This window comes from Phocoena sinus, chromosome 1 (genome assembly GCF_008692025.1).
Source record: "Phocoena sinus isolate mPhoSin1 chromosome 1, mPhoSin1.pri, whole genome shotgun sequence".
In the NCBI taxonomy this organism is placed as follows: Eukaryota; Metazoa; Chordata; class Mammalia; order Artiodactyla; family Phocoenidae; genus Phocoena; species Phocoena sinus.
Window position 1 is genome coordinate 45,238,443 of NC_045763.1, and position 27,236 is coordinate 45,265,678.

At 48.2% G+C, this 27,236-nt stretch overlaps 1 protein-coding gene across 4 annotated transcripts in view; it reads right to left on the bottom strand.

The window, feature by feature from the left end:
* GLIS1 (GLIS family zinc finger 1) overlaps nt 1-27,236 on the bottom strand; it is a 225,914-nt gene that overhangs the window by 106,618 nt on the left and 92,060 nt on the right. Inside the window, exon 1 of one of the 4 annotated variants that reach the window (XM_032639804.1) lies at nt 4,537-4,592. The exons of the other annotated variants lie outside the window; for them this stretch is intronic. The gene's annotated coding sequence lies outside the window, so the exon portion shown is untranslated. Of the gene's footprint in view, nt 1-4,536; nt 4,593-27,236 lie in introns of those variants that run through there. 4 annotated transcript variants of the gene reach the window in all.

Sequence of the window (27,236 nt, forward strand, 5' to 3'; positions counted from 1 at the left end):
ATGGTACTGTGTTTTGTTTGGAACTTGACCAGTTGTTCACCATTTCAGAAAATGAGGTCACCCTCAGTCCCTCCGTTTGTGACGTCTATGCGTCTGTAGCTGGCAGGTTTGGTCAGTGATGCCGGGCACAGGTGTGAGCAACTGGCAACTTCTCTAGGCGCTTATATGGGGAAGCACACATGACTTAAGGGTTGCTTCCCTTTCATTTCTTCTCTATAATACAGTTGAAATATTATATGGAATTTTTAAGAACTATGGTGCCGACGGGTTCCATTATCTACCAATTTCATTTCAAGAGTGTAAAGGAGGCAGTACAAAAGGGTCCTGTTAGAAGAAAGTGCTGAGAACCACTGACCAGGCCAACTCCTCGTTTTCCAGATGGGGAAAGGGAGGTGTCCTCCAAAGTCACATAGTGAGGTGAGCGTGGGGGGATTGGGATTCAGCCAGGTGTGTCTGACTCTGCAGCCCTGAGAAACTCCGAGGATGGGCCTGGTATGATGTCTTTGACTCCCAGGACCTGTTTCTGGATTCAGTGACACACAGAGAGCCCTGGGCCCATAAGGACCCCCAGGAAGGCAGGCACACGGTTCCCATGCGGGCTCCCCAGAGAAGGCGAGTGGGCAGCCCAGGCCCCGTGCCAGGGACAGGAGGTGTGGGTGTGCCAGGCTGACTCTGGAAGCCCTGGGAGAGGCAAGCCAGACAGAGGGCCTCGGGCAGGTGAGTCTCCCAGGCCTGGGAGCAGAGTCTGAGGCTTGAGACTTTGGGACCAAGCTCACCTCCCCACTCCCTTTCACCCCACCCTATACCTTCCCTTTTTCCTGCTGTGCCCCCGACCCAGCTCTCTCCTCACCTTCAGCCCCCATGCCCGCCACTTGCCAGCTCTCAATCCATCCCTCCCTCACCGTCCTCACCATCTTTGCCTCAGTTCAAACCGCCACCACCTTTCACCTAGACGTGACATAGTCACTCCACTGCGGCCAAGGTGATCTTTCCAAAGCACAAAAATCTGTCCAGTTTTCCCCCTGTTCCTAACCCTCCATGGCTCCCACTACCCACAAGATATCCTCTGAATGCCTAAGCCAGGCAAACAAAACCCTGTACCTTCTATTTGTTCCCACTGCCCAGTCCCCTTCCTGCAGGTTCCCAACACCACCAGCCTAGAGCTGCACCCGGCTGCTCACAGCCCCCCAGACCTGCCCTGTAAGTGCTGCCCTTGCCCTTGCCATCTCCCTGTGGAGCAGCCTTCACTACTCCCTCTGTGCTACGCCAGCCCCATGTGGCCCCCGTCACAGCTCCCCTTGCACTGTGTGTGTGGCCCATGTATAAGTGCATTAAATGACAGTGAAGGACAAATGCAAAGAATACATCAGGCGAGAGCTGAGCAAGGTCTTGAATGACACTCGAACCTCTGCTACCAGGAAAGAGAGACCTAGAAACACAAGACGGACAGAAGCCTTTTCTCAAAGACACAGGCCCCTAGTCGGGGCAGGGAGGGGAAGGGGGTGCCGGTCAGGCTTCAGACTCCACTCCAGCCATTACAGCTTTACTGGCTGAAACTCACTGATTTCCCTGGAAAGGTGGGGGATGGAAACATAAGGAACATTCCCAAAAACATGATTGAGGGAACTTGAAGCAGCACCTAGAAGTGTTTTCATTCCAAACAGGAGCAGGCCTCGGTGAGGAGCGGGGAGACTGCAGGTCCACCCCTGGCCCAGCCTGGGCTCTACTCTGGACTGCCCAGCCCACACAGGACCACACTGCCCCGACTTCTGAGACTGCAAGGGAGGGAGTCTAGGAAGATACAGCTGATGGGGCAGCCTATTCAGGCACATACCATCAACACATGTCACAGAGAAGAAAGGTCCACGAGGTCACAATTCACTCCATGAGGAGGGAGCTGGGTTCTCAATCCAAAATAAATGAATCAGTGCTCGTGTGTTTGGTGCAGTAGCCCTCGAGTTCAGTCCCAAGCCCCCCCCCCACCCCTTTTTTTTTTTGGTACGTGGGCCTCTCACTGCTATGGCCTCTCCCATTGCAGAGCACAGGCTCTGGACGTGCAGGCTCAGCGGCCATGGCTCATGGGCCCAGCCGCTCTGCGGCATGTGGGATCCTCCCAGACCGGGGCACGAACCCGCGTCCCCTGCATCGGCAGGTGGACTCTCAACCACTGCACCACCAGGGAAGCCCCCCAAGCCCCTTTTTCACACTTCAGGCTAAGAGTCCGGGGAAAGGGCCCCTGGACAGGGAAGCTGAGCCCAGTATTCTGGGCTTCCCAGAGGACTCACTACATGTCTTGGGCAGCCCCCAGCTCCTGGGTCTCAGTTTCCTTTGCTGTAAAACAAGGGGAGTAGACTGGAGGTGTCTCTAAACGTTCCTGTTCTCTTCTCACCCCAAAGAACCATCATGAATGCCCTGTCAAGAGGCCTCATGACCCAGAGCAGGGGCCGGTCTTGAACAAGACCCTGACTTCTCCCTCCCGCCAGCCCTAGCATTCGGGACTCCTCACTACCTGACAGGCCTGCCACTTCCCACGGTTTTCTCTGCAATGGGCTGAAGTCAGCACCCATCCACCCACCGACTCTGAGCTCCTATGTGTGCCAGGCCTGGGCACTGGGACACAGAGGTGAGCCAGACACTGGTGCTTCCCTCAGGAGCCCATAGTCTCATGAGTGACATGAACCCTTAAACAGAAAAAGACTCTGGGGTGGATCAGTGCCAGAACTGAAGTCCACAATCCTCTTCCCTCTACAAGGATGAAGGAGCATACCTGCCTCCTGTTATCCTTCCTCTAGCATGACCACTGCCTCCATGAAGCCTTCCCTGATTCTGCCACCCTCTCCCCACGTGGTTGGCTGCTCCCAGGCACTCTGGGAATCACTCCCCCGCAGCCCTTACCATACGATGTAAGTGGTGTGTCCATACCTTGGAGGGCAGAGCTAAATGTTTCATCCAAGCCTCTCTGCAGTCTTGCTAGACAGATCTATTAGCCTATTTTACAGATGAGGAAACTGAGGCCCAGGAAGGCAAAATGACTTCTCCTGAGTAACACACTTAGAAAGAAACGGACCTAGGATTCAATCACAGGGCTGGTGATTCCAGACTACAGTCCTCAGCCAGGGCTGCAGTGATCATCCCACACCCCACCCACAGGGTTGCCCAGAGGCCCAGAGAGGCCATTCCTAGGGGGAAGGAAGTGCACACTCCCTGAGGAGCATCCCTCAGTTACTCTATTATAAGATGTCAGGGCTAAAATGGCCCTGAAAGATAATCTAATCTCAGCCTCCTATTTTACAGAAAAGGGATACTGAGACCCACAGAGAGCAAGGGGTTTGTCCACATTTATACAGCCAGTGGCCAAGTCAGGATCAGACCCAGTTCTCCAGAGTCTCCATCAGGCATTCACTCCATGGCACCTCACTGCTACCTCTTAAAGGCAGCTGGAGAGGGTAACACTCTCCCTAGTGTTCTGGCAGAGATGGGACATTCACGGGACAACTTGGTTTATGAGTGTATCTTAAAGCTTCTCCCATAAGCTCTGCCAGGTAGGGATCATCGAGAGATAAGGAAACTGAGTCTGGGAGGTGATGAGAGCCATGCCCGGATTCAAGCCAGGTCTGTCTAGGGTGAAGCCCCGGCCATCTCCAGGGTGCTGGGTCGCTGGCCTCCACAACGTGGCACTTCGCGTGTACACCCATGATCTCATCCGTCCTCACCGAGGCCTGTGGCTAGCACTGACCTGCATTCCTGATGCCAGCTCAGTGCCCAGCATCTTTTCTTCAGACCAACCCTGACGTCACAGTGTACCATCCTGACGGGTGAATCTGGTTAAAGGATGGGGAGAATAGAAAACGGGCCAGAGGGCCTCCTGGGGCTCAGGGTGTGATTTCCCCAAAGCCCTCCTGCTTTCTTCTCACCATCGCACTGCCAGGTTTTGCCTGGTGAGCCGCGGCAGCTCACTGCCAAGCACGGGGACCATGTCAGCGGACAGGCCGTGAATGAGTGCAGTGTTTGGGACCAGTCAACAAGATGGATGTTGTTTCGGTTCGGCTCCATGCACCGTAAACATTCTGTGGCAGACGCAGCTCCAGGTGGCTCGCTGGCTCGCGCTCGGCAGCTGGGCCAGCCTGCAAAGGTCCATTAACATGGACATAAACAAGGAGGGCTGGGGGATGGAAGGCAGGAGGCCGCTGGGGTCTGTCCCGCTTTCGGAGACAAGAACACAAAGACAGAAATCCAGGAGCCAGGCTGGAGGTGGAGGCAGCCGGGTGGGGAGGAACGAGGCCCCGCCTGGTTCCAATCTTCGCTCTGACGCAGATACCGGGTGACTTTTGTTTTGACAAAACTCACACCTCGTCCAGGCCTCAGCCTCCTCATCTGGAGAAACAGGAAAGGGCTCCACTGTCGGCTGCAAGGAGGCCCTCAGAAATACTTGATGAAGGAGCTGACTGCACCAGCAGCTGCTTGAGAACAAGAACTACATCCAATCCATTTTGGCCCAGTGATTAACAGCATGGGCCTTAGAGACAGACAACTTACCTGGTCTGGAATCCAAACTCTGCCGTTGACCCACTGATGTGTTCTTGGCCAGGTAACCCAACCTCTCTGAACCTCCCTTATCTGTAAGATACAAATGATCATACCTGTTGCACCGGCAGTGGCGAGGGGCAAATGAGACAATGCTCACAGGCGTTTTATAATACAGTAATAAAAGGTCACTCTCATTCTGTTAGGATTTGTATGCCCCAAATCTCACAGAGCCTTGCCCAGAGCAGGCTCTCAGGATGAAGCGGGTGGCCAAGGCTGGGGAGTGGCCAGGTCTTCTGGATTCTCCCCTCCCGGTCCAAGATGATCTCTGGATCCCTGACCAAGCACTCAGCCTGCCAGGCGCCCATGTGGGCCTCACAGCCTGGCCCCAGACATTAAGCCCCAGGCCCGTGTGGGAGGCTGTCCAACTTGACGAACATCAATTCTCAAGTGCCAGCTGGCCGAAAATCAATGTGTCAAATGACCAATTCATCAAAAGCCAATTAGCCACAAATTACTTCGCCAAGTGGCTACATTCCCACATTACCTCAACAGTTACCCAAAACTTATTTATTTTAGCCATTTATAAAGATGACAACCATTTGTGTTGGAGGAGATGGTTTTAGTTTTAGTTAATAAGTTTTGATTTTGTGCTCAGAGCAGCATTTTAAAGAATATTAAGCTGGTCAAAATCAAGGATCATGGGTTGATTTAGTCCTCTTATTTAGTATTTACTATTCAGTGCATTTCATTATCAGTTTTCAAATGTCAGTGTTTCATACAGGAAATCTTGAAGTTACATTGTGCAGTAGGTTGAATGGTGGCTCCTGAAAAGACATGTCCATTTCAAATTTCTGGAACCAGGAATGTGATCTTATTTGGAAAAAGGGTCTTTGCAGATGTAATGAAATTAAAGATTTTGAGCTGAAGAGATTATCCTGGTGGGCCCTAAATCCAGTGAGAAGGATCCATATGAGGAGAGACACAGAGAGGAGATGACATGACCACAGGGGCAGAGACGGGAGCAACACAGCCACAAGTCATGGAATGCCAACAGCCACCAGAAGCTGGAACAGGCAAAGAATGCATGCTCCCCACAAGCCTCCAGAGCCAGTACCTTGATGCCAGAATCTTCCACAGCTGTGAGAATAAACTTCCGTTGTTTTTTAAGCACCAAGTTTGTGGTAATTTGTTACGGCAGCCTCAGGAAACTAATACACATTTCCTTCATCATTATCTAATGTCTTTTTCTGTTTTGCCTATTCTTACTTTTTTCGGAGGGGGGGATTCTTTTGCTAATTTCTCAAGAAACTTGTTAACTTTAGTTTGTCTGTTTCTAGCAATTAACACACAATGGTGATAGGGCTGCTTATGCTACTTCTTAGTTTATTTATTACTTTAAGTATCTTTTAGTACTTTTTATGGTTTACAACCAACTTCTTTTACTCTTTACAATTTCACATTTATGGTTAAAGTATCAAATTTGATACCAACTCTTTTAAAAAAACTAATGAATCAAATCCAGCAATATATGAAAAGGATGATTCGTCATGACCAAGTGAGGTTTATCCTCAGAATGTAAGGTTCTAGATTAATCAGCATAATTCACTAAATCCAAAGAATGAAGGAGAAGAGGCTTATAATCAGCTCAACTGATGCAGAAAAAAATTCACGATAAAAATTCTCAGCACACTGGGAACAGAAAATAATTTCCTCGATATAATAAAGTACATCAATGGTAAACTACAGCTAACATCAAGCTTAACGGTGAAACACTGAATGCTTTCTCCTAAGATTGGGAACAAAATAAGGATGCCCATACTCACCACTTCTATTCAACATATTAGAGGTCCCGCAGCTAGTACAATTAGGGAAGGAAAGAAGATGGCATGAAAATAGAAGAAGAAGCATAACTCTTTACTCTCAGATGACATGATTACTTACATGGAAATTCCTAAGAAATCTCCAAAAAGAAAAACATGGAAAGAATAAATTAATTTAGCAGTGTCACAGGATACAAGGTCAACATGTAAAAACAATTATAATTCTACATACTAGAGGAATTAATGGGGAAATAGAATTTAAAAAGCAATCTCACATATAATAGCATCAAAAAAACATAAAATTCTTAGGAACAAAGTTAAAGTTTTGTAAGACCTTTACACTGAAAACTATTAACACTTCTGAGAGAAAGTAATCAACACCTAAATAAACGAGGAGAGATACTATGTTCATGGATGGAAGATTCAATATTGTTAAGATGTCAATTCTATCCAAGTCAATCTCTACATTTAATGTCATCCCAATCAAAGTTCTAGCTAGTTTTTTGGTAAAGCTTGACTAGTTAATTCCAAAATATATATGAAAATATTAAGGACCTAGAATAGCTAAAACAATATTGAAAATGAAGTACAAAGTTGGGGGCTCACACTATCTGATTCAAGACATTCTATAAAGCTACAGTCATCAAGATAGCATGGTGTTGTTATAAGAATAGACGAATACACATAGATCAGTGGAAAAAACAGAAAGCCCACAAATAAACCCACACTAATATGGTCAACTGATTTTTCCCTAAAGTGCCAAGACAAACCAATAAGGAAAAGAAGTCTCTTCAACACATGTTGCTAGGATAACTGGATACCTGTATGGAAAAGATGAACCTTGACCCTTATCTCACACTGTACCCAAAAATTAATTCACAATGCATCATCAACCTAAATTTAAAGTTAAACCATAAAACTTCTAGAATAGAGTATACCTCAAGACAGGCAAAAGTTTATTTAAAAATGCAGGAAACAAAAGAAAAAGTTGATAAACTAGACTGATGAGAAATTTTAAATCTTTGTTCTTTAAGAAACACCATTTAGAAAATGAAAAGGCAAGGCAGATAATGGGAGAAAATATTCCCTACACATATACCTAACAAGACTTGTATCCTGAATATATAAAGAACTCTCACAACTCAATAATAAAAGGATAAATAACCCAATTGAAAAATGGACAAGACTTGAATAGATTTCTCAAAAGAAGATATGCACATAGGAAGATCCACAGATGCTTTGCATCTCTAATCATCAGAGAAATTAAAGTAAAACCAGGGGACAATAGCAACACTGGCTTATTGGAATGTGGGTAACTGGACACTCACTGAAGGGCTAATGATTGCTGCTATAATGAAGGACTTTCTTCCTGCTGGCCAGTTCTGAAGAGAAAACAAAATACAAGTCCAGCTTCCTGCAGCTCTGGGTCTGGATGACACACCTGGCTTCATTTGTATGGACCTCCTTTTCCTCCGAGCAGGAAAAAGTCAGAAAAACCTTCTAGAGGAGATGACTCAAGCTAAATACTGAAAGATTACTTGCCAGGAAGACAGGGCATGAAGAGCATCAAAAATGCAAGGAGCAGACATGCAAGAGCAGGAGGTATCGGGAGCTTTGAGTATTTCAGAGCCGGGATTAGGAAAAGCCCAGGAATTAGATGAGCAGGGGCTGGAGCAGGTGGGGCCCGGTGGGCCACTTCAGTAACCTTGGACTTTATCCTCTATCATAATTGAGTCACAGATTCTATCACTTGGTCCAGTTCTGGACCAAGTCCCAACATGCAAACTGTATTATCCATTCGTTCTTCATTGACTCCAGTATTCATTCAACAAACATTTACTGGGCACCTGCTGTTGACATTCTTGTCTCCCCAGCCTAGAGGGCACACTGCATTCCCAGCCCTGGCTCTTTCTCTGGGATATACAGCCACGATAGAGTGAACTCCTATTAGGTGCCAGGTGCTGGGCCCAATACTATATAAGCAAAATCTTATTTAACTTTCATGTTTTCTCCATTTTGCAGATGAAGAAATGAGAGGCTCAGAGAAGAAACTGATTCAAACCTTGGCCTATCTGATTCCCAAACCCCCATTCAGATTGATCCATCCATCTGTGCAGAAACAATACCCAAGTACAGGCTGCAGGCCAGGCCCTGTAACCTGCACAGGGGCACAGGTGTTCACAGTGCTGCCCTTGAGTGCTCACACCTGTCTGCCCGTGACTTGCCTCTCCCATCAGAGGGGGAGCCACCTTCCCTCACAGAGGTCCAGGCCAGCCCCCACATGCCCAGGCTGAGTGACCGTGGAGCTGTAGGGAGGGCACCAGCTTGGTCTTACGGACTCCCCTCTCTAGCCGCTCATGACAACAGATGCTCTGTCCCTTTGCCTCCTGGTGGAAACACCAGGCCCAGAGTGCAAAGGAGGCATGGTGCCAAGGTCCAGCCTCTTCCACGCCAAGCCCACATCTCCCTTTGGTGTGACCAGACCCTGGCCAAATACTGAAGTTCCCAGTACTGCAGCTAGTCGTTAATCCATCTAGAAGTAAGTCAAACAAACAGCAGACACAACCCGTAGCTTCCCCAGGAGACAGCTCCCCACACCTCTCTGGAGCTCCTGCCAAGTCTGTCCTCCACAGCCTGGCAGCCACAGGCTCTACACACTGCCACCTCACCCCAGGGACCCCCATTTCTGCTCCAAACCCTTTCCAGTGGCCCTCATTCCCCAGGCCTGGTGGTCACCAGCCTGCGTCCAGAGGACCCCCGAGCTAGCCAGGCTAACTTCTCTGCCTATCAGCCCCTCACTGCTCTGCTCCTGCCACACCCACTGTGACAGACTGAATGTTTGTGTCCCCCAAAATTCACATGTTGAAACCCTACCTGCTGTGTGATGGTGTTAGAGGTGGGGCCTTTGGAAAGTGATTAGGATTAGATAAGGTCACAAGGGTGGAGCCCTCATGAATGGGATTAGTGCCCTTCTAAGAGTCAGAAGAGAGCGTACTTCCCTCTACTTTCCCCTATATGAGAGCACAGTGAGAAGATGGCCACCCACAAACCAGGAATTGGGTCCTCGCCAGTCACTCAATCTGCCAGTACCTTGACCTCAGAATTCCCAGCCTCCAGAACTGAGAATTAAATGTTTGTTGTATTTTTGTTACAGCAGCCTGAGCGGCTAAGACACATGCCCTGTCCCCAAACACACCTCAGGGGCTTTGCTTTTCTAGTCTCTCTGGCCTCTCTTCTCTCATGTCTGTGCAACTTCTTGTCCCCATTCACATCTTGGAGCAAAAGCCACCTCATCTGGGAGGGCTTCCCTGATGCTCTGGGAACCTCACCCTCACGCCATCCAGTTTGACCACCTTTATAGCACTCATCATTATTTAAAAGCGTCTTGTTTCTTTACTCACCTATTTATTTTCTGCTCTCATGAACTTGGTCTGTTTTGATCACCACCTAGATCTGAGAGCACTGCCTCAGAATAATAGGAATTCAACAATTCAACTGTCACGTGCATGAATCCCACAAGGCCCAGCTGAAGTGATGCTGCCTCAGTGTAACCTTCCTGGACACCTCTGTTCAGATCTCTCAGAGGTGCAGACCTCACCAACCCCTCCCAAATCACTCCCACTGGTGCCCAAAGGCCGGGCTGTGGCTGATTCATCTCTGTGCCCAGCACCTAATATAGGGACTGGTACGCCTCAGGGGTTGAATGAACACATTTTCTCTGAATAAATAAATGAATGCAATTCAGCTTCCCCACCTGTGATAAATGTAAAAGGGCTTTGTCGACAGTAGAGTACAGCGGGCACTCATGTACACGAGCACATGCACACACATACACACACACACACACACACACACACACACACACACACACACACATACACACATACTCCAGGGCCTGACAGCCACAGGGGCTTACCGCACGGTCTGTTGAACTGAATTCTGGGCAGTCCTGCCTGTGCCCTAACTCCAAGGCCAATAGTCACAGCCGCACATGGGCCCTGTGCAGCCCCCACCTCAGTTGGCGTGAGTCGGACAACTCATTATCTGAGCGGCCAGGAGGCAGAGGTTAAGAAAACCACAGAGCTGAGTGCTCCGCTGTCCTGGAGGGGGTGTGGAGAGCTGCCTGCACATGTGAGCAGCAGATGGTCAGCCTGACCAATCGGGAGGGTTCCATTTCAGTGACAATTCATTTTCAGTAATTATCCATCTCTCCTTTAAAGTCACCTAAGGTAGCCCTCGTGGGCACAGCGGACTTCTTCCCTGGGAGAACTTTCAAGTTATTTGCACTTTTGGAGATGCGTAGAATTAAAAGCAGATGTGCCAAATTGAGCCTCCTGCTTGCTGCTCCATCTCTGATTTTTTTTTTCCTGCCGGCCCACTGTAAATGTTTTTAAAATGGGACCCCGGTACTAGACATGTCAAACAGCTGAATTCAAGGTAGAGGAGGCTGCCAGCAGGGAAGACGGATGAAATTTAAAATCCCTTTCGACAGATTAACTAGAGACACTTTGAAGCCATAAATCATGCAGACAGTTTAGAAGAAGCTAATAATGGATTTCGGTTTTATTCGTATATTTATTATCTCGAAGAGATAGCAGAATGCCGGGCCAACGTGCCTGGCTGGGAAATCCACCGGGACTTCCTATGGCTGATTATCAACCAGAGAAGAGGTGGGACAGAAAGGGAGGAGGGACATAAGAACCGACATTAATTATGTACCTGCTGTGTGCGAGGCGCTGGGCTTGGCATGACTTGTTTTGTTTAAGCCAACCATGTGAAGAAGACAATATTGTTCCCATTTTATGGATGAAGACTCTAAGATACTCCAAGATAACTTGTTCCAGGCCACACAGCCTGGCCTCCCTGAAACCAAAGCTCTACTCCTTCCACCCAAAAGAATGCAGGAAAACAGATGGCCCAACGTGACAGCACAGAGCACCTGAGAGACAGACAGACAGACAGCAAGTGTATGAGCTTCTGCACCCCAAGGGGCCAGTGCCCCAAGGATCAGTGCCCTTTTCCACTGCTGGTCCTTCAGTCTTGCTGTGCCCTCTGCCTGGGGTGCCTTCAGTGGTCACATCCTGAACTCACAATCATGTCAGGACCCAGCCTGGGTCTCTGCCCTCAAGAGAGTGCCCTGAATTATAGCATTTTTATATTTGTGTTATATATCCCTAGAAGGCTTCCCTCAAATAAATATGACCGTATCCATTCCTGTATCCTCCCATGGCCACCCAGGAGATGCTCAATGCTGTTTTTATCATTCCCTGATGCCCCAGCACCTTGAATACGAGCATCACATCTACCAAGAGCAGGGGGATGGCCAAGGCAAGACGCTAATATTCATGAAGCACCTCACACATTTTTGGTGCCCTCTCTGTACCAGCACCAGGGATAGAATCGTGAACCAGACATAGTGCCCACATGGAACTTACATCTGAGTACCAGGCACCTTATAAACTAATTTAACCCTCTCGACCTAGGGGGACAAGCAACACCCTGAGAGGTCAGAAGGGACGGCCATCAGGGAAGGCTCCCAGGGCAGAGAACAAACAGGGTCCCGGATCTCCCTTTTACAATTCAATGACCCTTCGTCCACAGCGGTGAGCCCCACACTCTGTGGCACATCAGAATCACCTGGGGGACTTATGAAAAATATATCTGGGCCCTGCCCTAGATATAGCAAATGAGAATCTCGTGGGATACGGCCAGGGAAGCGGCCTGGTATGAATGCTCCAGAGGACCCTGCTGAGCCGATCCTGCTGCTAGCCTAGTGTTTGGCCACCACCAAACTTTAAAAAAAGGTCTCCCTCTTTGGCCTGGCACACTCAAGGCCCTTCACAGCCTGGCTCCAAACCACTCCTCTGGTCTGATCTTCCAAGACTACACACACCCCATATAGTCATATAGTCCAGGCCTAACAGCTATTTACCGTTCCCCTGATAAGCCCTGAATGTGCAAGCCCACCCCACCCCATGCTTCATGCCGTTCCCTCTCCTGAAATGCCTTTCACCCACTTCCACCTGGGGAATTCATTCCTACTTATCTTTCAAGGTCCAGCTCAAACATTTCCTCCCTGAACTCCTCCATGCTTCATAGCTCCATGAATTAGCCCCCACTGGGCCCCCGCTATCCCCATCACTGGACGGTTGGCTCCTCAGGGCCTCTCCCCACTTCTCCCGCCAGCCTGACTCACTGGCCAAGCACCTGGCTCAGAACGGTGTCCTAGAAATGAACAAGGCATGAGATGGTCTCGGAGAACAGGCCATGACCCAAAGATACAGAGGAGAAGGGGAGGCACTACTCGGCTCCTTGTTCCACTGTCCCAGCCCCACTGCAGACACACTGGCCTCGTCCCACTCAGGGAGGTTGCTCCTCCTTCTGGGCCTTTGCACTAGCTGTCTCCTCTGCCCCGAGTTCAAGGATGCCTGCTTCCTGTCATTCAGACCTCCCTTCCTATGAGAGGTCTTCCCTGACCGCCGCCAGGCCCCACCACTCACTAACCCCTCATCTGCTTCATCTCCCTTCTTAGCACATACCACTGCCTACATAGTATTCTGGCTGCTCACATCTGTCTGCCCCATTTGAACACAAGCTCCATGAGGGCAGGGACTAATATTTGCTAAATCAAGTGGTTTCTGGAAAGCCTGGAGAGCCTTCCTGATCATTCCCACATACACACACACACACAGGCCTGAGAAAGCCATCCTAGACCATTCATATGTGAGCCTTGGGTTTTCCTCTCCTATCTGACTCACCATGTTCATGTGTCATGAATTTTAAGGGACGAAATACCTTCAAAAATTGTTTTAAATTCCACAACCCTATCTCTCAGACAGTTTAGATTTCTTTTATAAAAAATTGTGTTAAAATACACAGAACATAACATTTACCATCTTAACCATTTTTAAGTGTGCAGTTCATGGTATTAAATACGTTCACATTGTTATGCAACCATCACCACCATCCATCCCCCTAACTCTTTCCATCTTATAAATCTGAAACTCTGTACCCATTAAACAAGAACTCCCTATTCTCCCCTCCCCGCCAGCCCCTGGCAGCCACCATTCTGCTTTCTGGCTCTATGGTTTTGACCACTCATATAAGTAGAATCATACAGTATTTGTCTTTTTGTGACTAGCTTATTTCGCTTAGTATAATGTCCTCAAGGTTCATCCACCTCGCAGAATATTACAGAATTTCCTTCCTATTTAAGGCTGAATTATATTCCACTGTATGTATATACCACATTTTGGTAATCCATTCATTGGTCGATGGACACTTGAGTTGCTTCCTCAGACTGCTTAGGTTTTAAAATGTTCATTTTTTTCCACTACACCTATGTGTATGATTGTATCTGTGCATATACACATACACACACATATTTAACATTTTACTACACATTGACACTTCAGTATTTGTAACACTAACTATCAAGTCATGAGCATTTTTTCCCTTGTCACTAAGGATTCTTCAAAAGCCCCCTTTGAACAGCTGCATAGTACTCCATCATGGAATTCACCATAACTTATCTAGTTATTCCTCATTGTTAGACATTCAGGTAGGGTGTTTCCAATTTTTTGCTCTTATAAATAATGCTGTTATGAGCACCCGTGAACATAAATCACTGTCTGCATCTCTGAACGCTTCCTCGGGACAACTTCCAAGAAGAGGAATTCCTGGGTCAAAGGGATTGAGTATTTTCCAGGCTCACAGAACGTACTGTCAAATTGCCATCCAGAAAGACTGTCCCCATTTACATTCCCACCAGTGACTGGTGAGGGGGCCAACTTCACTGCACGTTGCAACAATAAGCAACAGGATTTCCTTTAGCTTTGCTAATTTGTGAGACTGAAATCAGACTTCATTTTTATTTGGATTTTATTACTAGTGGGGGCAAACATTTGAAAATATCTTTGGCTATCCGTATTTCTTCTTCTGTCAAATGCCTGTTCCCATCCTTTCTGCATTTTTCTTATCATTTTGGGGGAGCTTTTCTTAGGTATTAAATACATCAGGCTTACATACTTTTCTCATTTTGCTTATTGCCTTTCATTATTGTTTATAAATTTTTACACATAAAAATGTTCTAAATTTTCAAGTAGTCTAATCCAACAGTCTTTAGTTGAGATCACTTCCATGGGCTTTAAGTAAAGCTAGTTCTTTTCCAACCAGACATAAGATAAATATTTCCCTATAATACCTTCTAATTTTTTGTGTGGTTTCATTTTTCACACTAAACTCCTTAATCCATCTGGAATGTATTTTGCAGGATAATGTAGGTGAGGATTTAACTTTATTTTTTTCCCCAAATAGTTAACCAATTGTCCCCATCTGTGTTATTTTTTTCAAGACCCTTATGGCAGGGTTTCTACCATCTCCCTTAGTAGCACCACAGTGTAATAATAATCACAAATATCACATGTATCACTTACACTTTACAAAGCATTATTCATTTATCATTCATTCATCACGTTTTTGCTGAGTGCTTGTTATGCACTAGGGACTCTTCTAAGTGCTAGGAATCCAGCAGTGAATAAAACAGATAATAATCTCTGCTCTCATGGAGCACACCTTCTAATGGGGGAAGTAAAATAAGTAAGTAAATTATACAGTATGTTCGTGATAATGAGAAAAATATAAAGGAAGGGGGATTGAAAGTATTTGAGGGGAGGACGCACTTCTACATAGGATGCTCAGGGAAGGGTTCACTGAGAAGTGTCACTTGGATAAAGACCTGGGTTGGGGGCTGAGCCATATGGATGTCTGGCTGTAGGGGGAGGACATCCAGGCAAAGGAAACAGCCAGTGCCAAGGCGCTGAGGCAGCAGGAGACCTAACATGTTCCAGGATCAGCAAGAAGCCAGTGTGGCCGAGGTGGAGCAGGCTTGAGGGCATGAAGAAAGAGCTGAGGCCAGAGGAATACGGGTGTGTGTGTGCGTATCATGTAGGACCTCCCAGACCTTTGTGCTTTACCTCCACATCTGGATGAGATGAGAGTTCTGGTGAATTTTAAACAGAAGAGCAACATCACTAATATTTTAACACAGGGTTTGTCAACCTCAGCACTGCTGACATTTGAGGCCGGATAATTTTTTGCTCTGGGAGGCTGTCTTGTGCATTGCAGGATGTTTAGCAGCATCCCCAGTAGCTCACATGTGTGCCTGTACGTGCACACACACACATACACACACACACACACACACCCGGCTGTGACAATTAAAAATGTCACTGCTGGGCTTCCCTGGGGGCACAGTGGTTGAGAGTCCGCCTGCCGATGCAGGGGACACAGGTTCGTGCCCCGGTCTGGGAAGATCCCACATGCCGCGGAGCGGCTGGGCCCGTGAGCCATGGCTGCTGAGCCTGTGCGTCCGGAGCCTGTGCTCCACAATGGGAGAGGCCGCAACAGTGAGAGGCCCGCGTATCGCAAAAAAAAAAAAAAAAAAAAAGTCACTGCCAAATTGTTCCTCGGGAGGCAAAATGCCCCCAGTTGAGAACCACTGCTTTAACAAGATCACTCTGACTACTGGGCTGATGGGGGCAAAGGCAGAGACAGAGAACCCAACTGAGCAGCTATTGCAATCAATCAGTGAGACATGATGGTAGTAGCTTCAGCCAGGGTGGTGAGGAGTGGCTGGACTGGATATACTGTGAGTGTAGAGGCACCAGGATTTATTGACAGATCAGCTATAGGGAGTGAAAGGGAAGAGTCAAGGATGACACCAGGGCTTGATCCTGAAGATATGTAAGGACGGAGTTGCCATTTACCAAGAAGACGACAGGAGAAGAACCAGGTTTGGGGAGACTCCAGGAGCTGTTTCGGTCATGTATGTTTGAGACTTGCCAATGGAGACCCTGAAGAGCAACTAGATTGACAGGTCTGGAGTTCAGAGCCCAGATGAGAGCCCAAGACATGACTCTGGGTCAGCAGCAAGTCGATGGTGTTTGAAACAAAGTGATACAAGATGAGCCCACCAAGGGAGACAGCATAAACAGAAAAGCAAGCGGTCCAAGGACTAAGCCCGGGGCCGCCAATACTAGAAGTCAGGGAGCTGACGAGCAGCAGCCCGAGTAGTAGAAGAGCAAGAGCCGTGTCCTGAAGCTGTGAGAGGGCGGTGCGGCAAGGAGTAGAGAGCGGTCAACTGCATCCAAGGCTGAGTGCTGTCCACTGGGCCGCATGGAAGGCACTAGAAACCTTGGCTAGAGCCAAGAGCTGTTTGGAGGTGAGGGTGGAGTGAGAGCTTGACTGGAGGAGAGCAATGTTAGACGCTGAGCAAAGGCAGCTCTTTCATTTTGCTGAAATGTCTTCCCAGACCCCTCTCGGCCATGCGTCTTACTACTGCCCCTGCCACAGCAGCCAGGTGCAGGCATGCTTCCCGGCTTCAGGCAGGGGCAGCCTGACGGCATCTCCTACAAAACACACGCATGCCAGGCAACCTCAGACAACGATCCTAAAGTGGGTGGCGGGTTAACGCTTCTGCTGTGCCCCTGACCAGTGGGTATGGACGCCCATGAATAAATACTGTCCCCTAGACAGTGCTCTGAGAGGAATTTTATTTTTATTTTTTTAAATATTTATTCATTTATTTGGTTGTGCGGGGTCTCAGTTGCAGCACGCGGGCTCCTCGGCTGAGGCATACATGTGGGATCTAGTTCCCCGACCAGGGATCAAACCCGGGCCCCCCGCACTGGAAGCATGGAGTTTATCCACTGTGCCACCAGGGAAGTCCCTGAAAGGAATTTTAAAGTCCACTTGGAAGGTGAGGCAGCTCAGGAATGCACTTTTTTCTTTTTTATTGGAGTATGGTTGATTTACAATGTTGTATTAGTTTTAGGTATACAGCAAAGTGAATCAGTTATATTGATACATACACATATAGCCACTCTTTTTTAGATTCTTTTCCCCTATAAGCCATTACAGAGTATTGAGTAGAGTTCCCAGTGCTATACAGCAGCGGTCCCCAACCCCCGGGCCGCTGACCAGTACCGGTCCACGGCCTGCGAGGAACCGGCCGCACAGAAAGAGGTGAGCGGCAGGCGAGCAAGCGAAGCTTCATCTGCCGCCCCCCATCGCTCCCGTTACCCCCTGAACCATCCCCCCCACCCCTCACACCCCCAACCCCGTCTGTGGAAAAACTGTCTTCCACAAAACCAGTCCCTGGTGCCAAAAAGGTTGGGGACTGCTACTATACAGTAGGTCCTTATTAGTTATCTATTTTATATATACTAATGTGTATATGTCAATCCCAATTTTCCAATTTATCCCTCCCCCATTCCTTACCCCCCAGTAACCATAAGATTGTTTTCTACATCTGTACTTCTATTTCTGTTTTGTAGATAAGTTCATTTGTACCCTTTTTTTAGGTTCTACATATAAGCGATATCATATGACATTTGTCTTTCTCTGTCTGACTTATTTCACTCAGTATGACAATCTCTACGTCCATCCATGTTGCTGCAAATGGCATTATTTTGTTCTTTTTTATGGCTGAATAATATTCCACTGTATATATATACCACATCTTTCTTTTTTTCTTAACATCTTTATTGGAGTATAATTGCTTTTCAATGGTGTGTTAGTTTCTGCTATATAACAAAGTGAATCAGCTATATGTATACATATATCCCCATATCCCCTCCCTCTTGCGTCTCCCTCCCACCCTCCCTATCCCACCCTTCTAGGTGGTCACAAAGCACCGAGCTGATCTCCTGTGCTACTATGCAGCTGCTTCCCACTAGGTATCTATTTTACATTTGGTAGTGTATACATGTCCCTGCCACTCTCTCACTTCGTGCCAGCTTACCCTTCCCCCTCCCCGTGTCCTCAAGTCCATTCTCTACGTTTAAGTCTTTATTCCTGTCCTGCCCCTAGGTTCTTCAGAACCTTTTTTTTTTTTTTTTTTTAGATTCCATATATATATGTGTTAGCATACGGTATTTGTTTTTCTCTTTCTTACTTACTTCACTCTGTATGACAGACTCTAGGTCCATCCACCTCACTACAAATAACTCAATTTCGTTTCTTTTTATGGCTGAGTAATATTCCATTGTATATATGTGCCACATCTTCTTTGTCCATTCCTCTGTTGATAGACATTTAGGTTGCTTCCATGTCCTGGCTATTGTAAACAGTGCTGTAATGAACACTGGGGTGCATGTATCTTTTCGAATTATGATTTTCTCTGGATATATGACCAGGAGTGGGATTGCTGGATCATATGGTAGCTCTATTTTTCATTTTTTAAGGAACCTCCATACTGTTCTCCATAGTGGCTGTACCAGTCTGCAGGAATGCACTCTTGCACTGGCTCTCCCCACGTCCCCTCCCCGCTCTGTTTCATTCCCTCAGCTCTCATACCTGCTCCCTGGGATCACCTCCCGAGGAAACTACCTGCCCCAGAGCATGAAACTGTCTGCTGTCGGGGGAAAGCAGGCTAAGACAAATAGGAAGGAGAGAGAGGAGAAGGAGGCTGGAGGTGGATATGGAGTCACGAAAGGGTTTGGGTTTTGTTTTTTTTTAAGAAGTTAGAAATAACAGCAGGCATGTGTGCTGATGGGAATGACCCGGGGGAAGGCAAAAATTGATACAGAAAAGAGTGGAGAATCATTGGAGCAGTGCTGTCCTTGAGTAAGTGAGAGGAGGGTCCACAGTCATATTTACAAAACTGGGCCACAAAGCGAGTCTGAACACATTTCGAAGGAATGAAATGAATAGAACATATTCTCTGACCACAATGTAAAAGATAACTCGAAATCTCATACGTTTGCAAATTGAAAAGATGCCTCGTAACTGTGGGTCAAAAAATAGAATGGAAATTAGAAAATATTTTGAAGTAATTGATAATGAGAAATCTACATATCAAAATTGTGGGATACTGCTAAAGCAGTACTTAAGAAAACTTTATGGTTTTTAATGTCTTAAACACATTTATCAGAAAAGAAATGTTGAGATTTAATGAGTTAAATGTTCATTTCAAGATTTTTTTTAAAAGAGCAAAATAAAACAGGACAAGAGAAATAATAAAGATATAGGCAGAAATCAATAATACAGAAAATATACACAGATGTGCACAAACACAATAGAGGGGATCAATAAATTAGCCTAAAGTTGGTTCTTTGAAAACAAAAATAAGATTGACAAACAACAGACAAGACAGATCACAAGACAAAAGTAGGAGGAACAAATAAGTAATACCAGGAATGAAAAACAAGACAACACTTGATGCTACAGGCCACATAAAAATACTTAGACAATATTTTAAATGTCTTTATGCCAATAATTTTGAAACGTAGTCAAAATGGACAAATTCCTAGGAAAATATAATTTAACAAAACCTTAAAGAAGGAATAGAAAACCTGATTAGTCCTATAGGCATTAAAGTAATTAAATAAATGGTCTGAAATCTTCCCACAGAGAAAACTCCAGGCCCAGATCCCTTTTCCAGTGATTTCTACCAAACGTTCAAGGAAGAAATACTTCTAATCTTATACTCACTCTTCCAGAAACTAGAAGAGGGAATACTCCACAATTCACTGTATAAGGCTAGGAAAACCCTGATATCAAGCCTCAAAAAAAAGACAGTATGAGGAAGGAAAACTACAAGTTAATTTCATTCATGAACATAGACGGGAAAATTCTAAATAACATATTAATAAACTGAATCTAACAGTACACAAATAGGAAAACTACATAATGACCAGGTTGGGTATATTCAAGGAATTCAAAGTTGGTTTATCATTTAATGTTATTCATCACATTAATAGATTTAAAAACAAAATGAGCATCTCAATAATTGCAGAAAAAGCATTTGATAAAATTCAACACACATTCATGATTTTAAAAGAAAACTGTTAGTCAATCTGGAAAAGAAAGGAACTTCCTTACTATGATAAAGAGTATTTAGAAAAAGCTAACAGTCAATTTCACAGTTAATGATAAGCTATTGAAAGACCTCCCGTTGACACTGGAAGCAGAAGGGTACCCTCCATCCTTGACTTCCATCCTCCATCCTCCAGTCCAACTATATTACATAGTATGTGCGATATAAAAATTTTACATATTATATTCTGGAGGTCCTAGCCAGAATGGAAAGGCAAGAAAAAAAGAAATAAAAAGATAGGCTGTATGAATACAGCTGAAATCCACACCCAGGTTTCTCTGATTCCAGCTCATACAGAGGACTCCCACCTCTGATTCCAACCTGTGCTTTACCTGTCTTTTCTTTTTTTCCATTTCACCGGTCTTCAATCCTCCCCCTACGCCCTGAGCGAATGCCTGCTGGGCCTTCTGTGAACCCACTGGTCACCTGACATTTTCTGCTTCTCCCTGCTCTGCCCTGTGGTGTGTTTCTGAAGACGCTTCCTCACAGACTGCACGCTGGGGGCTGGGACCACTCTCGAATTCTTCTGTGAGCTGCACTGTCCCGACCTCAGCTTCTTCAGCTCCTTGTGGGCAGGACCAGGTCTGATCCACCTGGGCTCCTAGCCCCTCACACACAGCATGTCCCAGCCCACTTACTAAACGACAAGTGAGTAGATGGAGGTGACAGCAGCAGCAAGACTCTCTCCCAGGCAGGGCTTCCTGCTTCACCAACATATATCAGCTGCTTCCTTTCTTCCTTCCTTCCCACTGCCCTGCACTGAGCAGCTACTCTATACTGGCCCTCTGCTGGGGGCACTGGGGACATAAGGGGCACGCCGAGACCCAGCCCCTCCCTGGTGTGCTGACAATGGCCACACAGAGCACTGGGAGCAAGAAGGTGCCTGACCCAGCCTGTAAGATCAGGAGAGGCTTCCAGGAGGAGGGGGCTTCTAAACTGAGCTACAGAATATGAGAGGTGTTATTGTCTAAAGGAGGTTGGAGGTGGGAGGATGTTTGGGGCTGAAGAGCTACAAGTGGGTCCCTGCGGGTAGAGCACTGTGAGAGTCAGCAGGGAAAAATGAGACCAGAGATGTCGCTCCTAGAATGTGTGGAACTGTGAACCCTCCTGCTAGAAAAATGCACGAATGCATCCTAAGATTGCACAATACATTGACGCCCACCCTGGACCCCGGGGTTCTAAGAATCTGGGCTATATCCTGAGGATGGCAAAATCGAACTGTTCCAGATTTAGGGGAAGAAAGATACAAGTGAGCTTCAACTGCTGTCCACTTTCACCCATGACCCTGGCCAAGATCCAAAATAATCCCCCCAGGGCCAAGCTTGACCCCCTGGCTGGAACAGACACTCAGTCCAACACGCGAGGGTCTCGCCGGCACTGGGCAGAGCACGCCGGACAGAGGCCTTGCAGTGACCCCATCACTGGGAAGGAAGTGTCACCATCCCCCTCGTGAGCGGCACCATAACCACCAAGATTGCTGAGCACTCAAGCAGGCATGGACAGACATGTGCCAAGCAGACAGGAAAGACAAGAAAGTTCCTAAAACAGGACACGTGTGAGCAGAGGACATGGGCATGAAAGAACCTCGTGCTTCAGGGGGACTGGCTGGAGGATCCAATGCCAGGATGCTGACTGGACATGTGTGAGAGAAGCTGGCCCCTGTGGGCCAGACCCCAGAGCTTAGATGCTGTCCTGAGGGCAGGAGAGAGCCAGTGTCCAGTTTAGGCTTAGAGAGTGCACTCTGGTTGGGTGTGAAGAAGGATCCATAACTGTGGTGGTAACTGCCATGGTATGTCCAAGGGGGTGCCCGACCCCTTGTACATGGCATGTGTACATGGCAGTGTACGTGGCAGGGGAACCAGGGAGAGCATCTCTGAGGAAAGGGGGGTTTCTGTGTTTCTTTTCATTTTGACAGATAACAACTACAGGCCTGCTTGGTGATGGACACCAAAGATCCAAAGGAAAGAGTGCCTGCCGGCTTGTTCACCATCACAGCAACTATACTGGGCATTGGCTGCAGGAAGGAAAGACTGAGCGAAACAGATACTGGCCTAAAAGGACAGGTTTCCTCCATGTCAGCAAAGGCCCAGCTGGTCAGGAGGCCAGGTCCCTCCCTCAGCAGACCCATAAGGCCAAGACCCGCACAGGGTTAACCAGGGGCCACCGCAGAGTCACAGAGTCTATAAGTGGCCACGGCAGTCCTGAACCTGGCCTGTCCTCCCTCTTTCCCCAGCCTGGCTGCCTCCCAACCCCAGTGGGCCACTGAAGCAGCACAGAGCCTGGGAGCAAAGAGTCCCGTGTCCACGTCCCAACTGCCACCATCGTGTGGCCCTAGCCAGCTCCTCTCACTGCAGCCTCAGGCCAGACGGCAGTCAATAAGTTCCTTTCCACCCCTAAAATTTCACACACCCAGAAGCCCAAAGGCAGAAGGAGCCAATGGACATAAAACCAGAAGTGACCGTGGAGGACCTGGTCAGGAAGGCCACTGGAAGAGGCAGGGCCCGTCCAGGCAGCTAGAAAACAGAGGCAGCAATGGGAAGGGGGCTGCTGTGGTTAGGGGGCTGCCTTGACTCACCAGAAGAGCTCAGGCAAGTCACATCCCACCTTGGTGCCTGGACTTCCTCATCCACAAACTGGGGTCAGGGGGAGTGAGCTGGACCTGTTGCGTCCAGGGTCTTTCAGCTTCACACTGACAGCACGAGCCTGAATAACAAAGGACTGAAACCAGGATCTGCCACTGGGAACTATGTGACTTAAAGCAAGTCCTTAGTCTCTCTAAGCCTCAGTTTCCTCATCTGTAAAATGGGGATAATACCCCCCATAGGGTTGTTCTAGAGATTGAACTACACCAGGTGACGCAGAGTAGCTACCTGACAATGACCACACTCTCCAGCATGACCCCAGGGGAGGCTAAGGGAGGATGTGGTCTGTGGGCTCTGCCAGGCCCCCGCTGCCTCTCCTAACTGCACCAGGTCTGCGGCCATCCGGCCAGGCTTCTGGGGAAGCCTCTCCAGCCCACAGCTGGGCTTTCTCACCACATTCGGAGGCATTTTCCTTGGTCCCAGTGGGCTTCTCTCCTTCCCTCTCCCCTTGGCCCACAGGGTGGCAACTCTGAGAAGGCCTGTCCATCTCCTCAGGGCTGGCAGGAGCCGCCCTATAAATCAATCAATAAATTCCAAGCAGATGCACACACGTTGTTTTGCTTGGAACCTTGGCACTTTCCTACGGTTGCCATGAAACCAGACTCTCTCAGGTGATTCCCAATTTGACGGGGCCGGGCCTGGATCCACCAGAGGGTGACGATAATATTTTCTTTCCTGTCTTACCTCGGAGACAGGGTGCGGTTTTTTTTCCAGCCCTCTATCCTGGGCTGACAGCAAACCCAGGTTTACTCAGTGCATATTAATAGACCCCCAGGCTTGGGGAAGCCAGTAGCAAGGATGGCCAGCATTGCTGTGGGGCTTCCCAGTGTGCAGACACCCTCCCCCATAGGACTCCATTTTCCTCAAGCTCCCTACCAGGCTCTGCCTGAGGAAACCAGCAGAGGGTAGCTGTGGCTAAAAGCTGAGGCTTTGCTCCTGGTGGTCCCGGATTCAAGCCCCAGGTCTGACACTTCACCAAGCCTCAGTTTACGTTTTTATTTTGTAAATAGGGATAATACACTTGACAAATCATAGAAAGGTGAGATTTAAATTAAAATAATATACGTTAATAGCTTACCCAGGACCAGCACATTTTAGATATTCAATAGACGGTCACTGTTAGTGTTAATAATATTCTGAGTGCTCAGAGAAGGGATGGCTAGCCCTGTGACAAGGTCATACTGCAGACCCTGTCATCCTATGTCATACAGCATGTCGTCGTCATGTGGAAGAGGTCAGCCACCTGCTCCAGCTGGTTCCACGGCTTTCTCTGCAGCCCACTGGACTTGCTGGCCCCTCCCCCTGTACAGGGGGCACCAGGGCAGGCAGTCAAGGAGAAGAAAAGGAAAAGAAGATACACCACAATGGGTGTGCCTTTGTGCTGGGCCCCATCCCATGAGGCAGGGATGTGACACCCGGAAGCTGGAGTTGAGGTGCCTACCCAGCACAACTCAGCCCATTCCTCGGGCGGCCAGGCTTCAGGCCAGGCAAACACCAACTCCCTTCATGAAGAATGTCCAGTAAGTAGGGAAAATATCTGAGTCTGCATCCAGAACAAGTTGACAACTACTTTTTGTTGTAACCAAAGAGAAGGAATATAAAAAAGCTACGCACCTGGTTTAAAAACAGGCCTGTCCCCACATACCTTTTCTGGCTAAAATCCCGAGCTGCCCCTCCCTGGATCTCAGCTTTTCATCTGATGGCAGGTTTCTGAGATCCCCAGCGCTCTGCCCATCTGTCTGGGCCTCATGCTGTCTCCCTCCCTTCTCCCCACAGCCTGATAAGGTGGGGGGCACCAGCACTGTGCCCACTACACAGAGGAGGAACGTTATCAGGCAGAAAAGTTAAGCAACTGACCCAAAGTCATCAAAGAGGTAATGACAGGATTTGAAACCCAGGCAGTCTGGCCCCTCAGCCACTCTGCTGCCCCTACCCTTACCCTGTTCTGTTATACAACAGACATACACACACACACACACACACACACACACACACACACACACACACACACACACACACACCGCCTATGTTGAGGCAGCTCCCAGAGTCTAGGCTCAGCTGAGATTCATAGCAGGACTGTGACCTTATTATCTTTGAGCTTCAGTTTCCTCATCTGTGAAATGGGGATAACACCTACCTCACAGGGCTGTCCTATAGATTAAACTACACCAGATGACACAGTTTCAGAGGTGAACCTGACACAGCCTCCCTGCCCTTAGGAGTTAATGGGACAGTCAAGCAGAGAGAATTACAACAAGATGCAGAGAGCACAGGCCTCAGCCTGTCCCTCAAGGCCCTCTACAGCCTGGCCTCTGCCCACCTCTCACCGTGACCTGCTCTCAGGGTACAGCTACCCCCAACCTCCCACAGAGCGGTCTGGCTCTTTACTGACTCTGGGCCTCTGCTCTCTGAACCTATCTGCCCGGAATGTCCTTCCTTACCCTTTTCCTTGGCAAACTCCTAACTCATCCTTCAGTACTCAGTTCATCAGCCACCTCCTCCAGGAAGCCTTTTCTGACTTCTACAGGTTAGGCTGGTGCCTCTTCTAGCTCTGGCTGCTCCTCTCTCCATCCCAGCGCTGCTCACCCTGGGTGGACGCAGCTGTTACATACTCTCCTCCAGCAGGCTCTGGCTCATTTAGGGCTAATGCTGTGTCTGTTCACCTGGGGTCCCCAGCACAGGGGCTGGCCCAGGTCAGTGGATGTTCAGTGGATGTTTAGTGGATGTTTGTGGCATGAATGAGTCAGTAACTCAGCAGATGGATGAGGCAGTGATGGGTGGCCAGAACACCTCCCTGAAGACCAAGCTCTGTGCCTCTCCCACCGTGAAGTCCTCTCTGCTCCCTGACGGCATTCTATCCATCCACCTCCCTCCCACTGCTCCTTAGGACACCCGTACTGACCCCTTCTCTGGACTGGGCCCGGGGAACATGGAGATGCACCAGAGGGGCTCAGGAGGGACTGCAACTCACAGGTAAAAGTGTCACACTGGGTTCTCCCAGCAACCACCAGCACTGGGAGGGAGGGGGCTGTGCCACCCCAATGGCCACCTGCTTGGCCACCATAGTGTGGCCAAGGCAGGCAGGCGGGCTGAGCTGCCAGAGCTGACTCTGCAAAGAGATAAAAGCCTGGGAAACAAGAACATGCAAAGGAGGGTAGGGAAAAGGGGAGACGGAAAAAAATAATCAAAAAAAGGGTTCTTTCAGTATTTGTTTTCAAAGCCACTGACGAAAACCAGATTTGAAGTTTGGGGGAAAAAAGGGATTTGGGCCTTTCAAATTCCACTCTCCACTAATTGACTGCAGTTTCCTTTGAAAGAGCCCCCAGCTCTTCTGAACAATCAACGGCCCAGCTGGGACTCGACAACCAGCGGCATCAAGGCCTCCTGGCTCCAGAGGGTCGCTGTGGTTGTGTGAGCTCTGGACAAACAGATGGACCCTCAAAATGAACACTCAGAGTCCGTTCCTGTGTGAAGGGCTTTCCATGTAAAGAGGCCAGGCCAGGACGCAGACCCAGGTCTGTCTGACCCCAGTGCCTGTCATTTAGCCGTTTCGCTGCCTGCCTCGCAAGCTGCTTACGGCTTATCGGCGGCAATAGGGAGCCACAGCAGGTTCAAGCACAGAACTCCTGGAGGGTAGGTTTTCTGACAGGAGAAGCAAACTGCCCGATCCAACATCCTCAGGGCTCTGAGAATGAAAATCCTCACGGGGTCAGGTGCCCACTCCATCACACACACACCCAGCACTCCCTCCCCACTCAACCAGAGAAACTGTCGTGTTCTCTATTCTTCTCCTCCCGACAAAGTCAGAAATGCCTCCCAACTCAAGCCCTGTTCACCCTCCTGCCTTTTCCCTTGCCTGACCTGGGAGCATCTGGCCAACCATTTCCCTTTGGAGCAGCTCAGAAACACTTTGTACTTGGAGAAATCTAAAACCGAAGGCCACCAGCCCTGGGAAAATCCCAGGAGCCTCACCTGATGGCAGCTCAGACCATAACTCCCTCCCGCACGAGACTCTTCGACCTCATGTCTCACAGAGAGGTCCAGAGGGGCAGGAAGACTTGCCCAAAGACACAGGTCAGTCGTGGAGCTGGCACAGTCTGAACCCAGACCTGGTATGATCCCTGCTGCCTTTGCCCTGGTCCACCCCATCCATCAGGACAAAGAGCCTTACTTGCCTTCCTGAGCCATTACCCCAAAGGCATCCATGAGCAGCAAAACCAGAATGTCCTAAAAATGTCAGTTTTCCTCCCATGAATGAAAAGGGCCAAGGTCCTTCAGCAAAAGCTGGCCTCCTGCTTTTGTACATGCTGTTTCCTCTGCCAGGAAAGCCCTTCCCCTCAGAGAAGTCCCTCTCTTACTAGGAGGCTT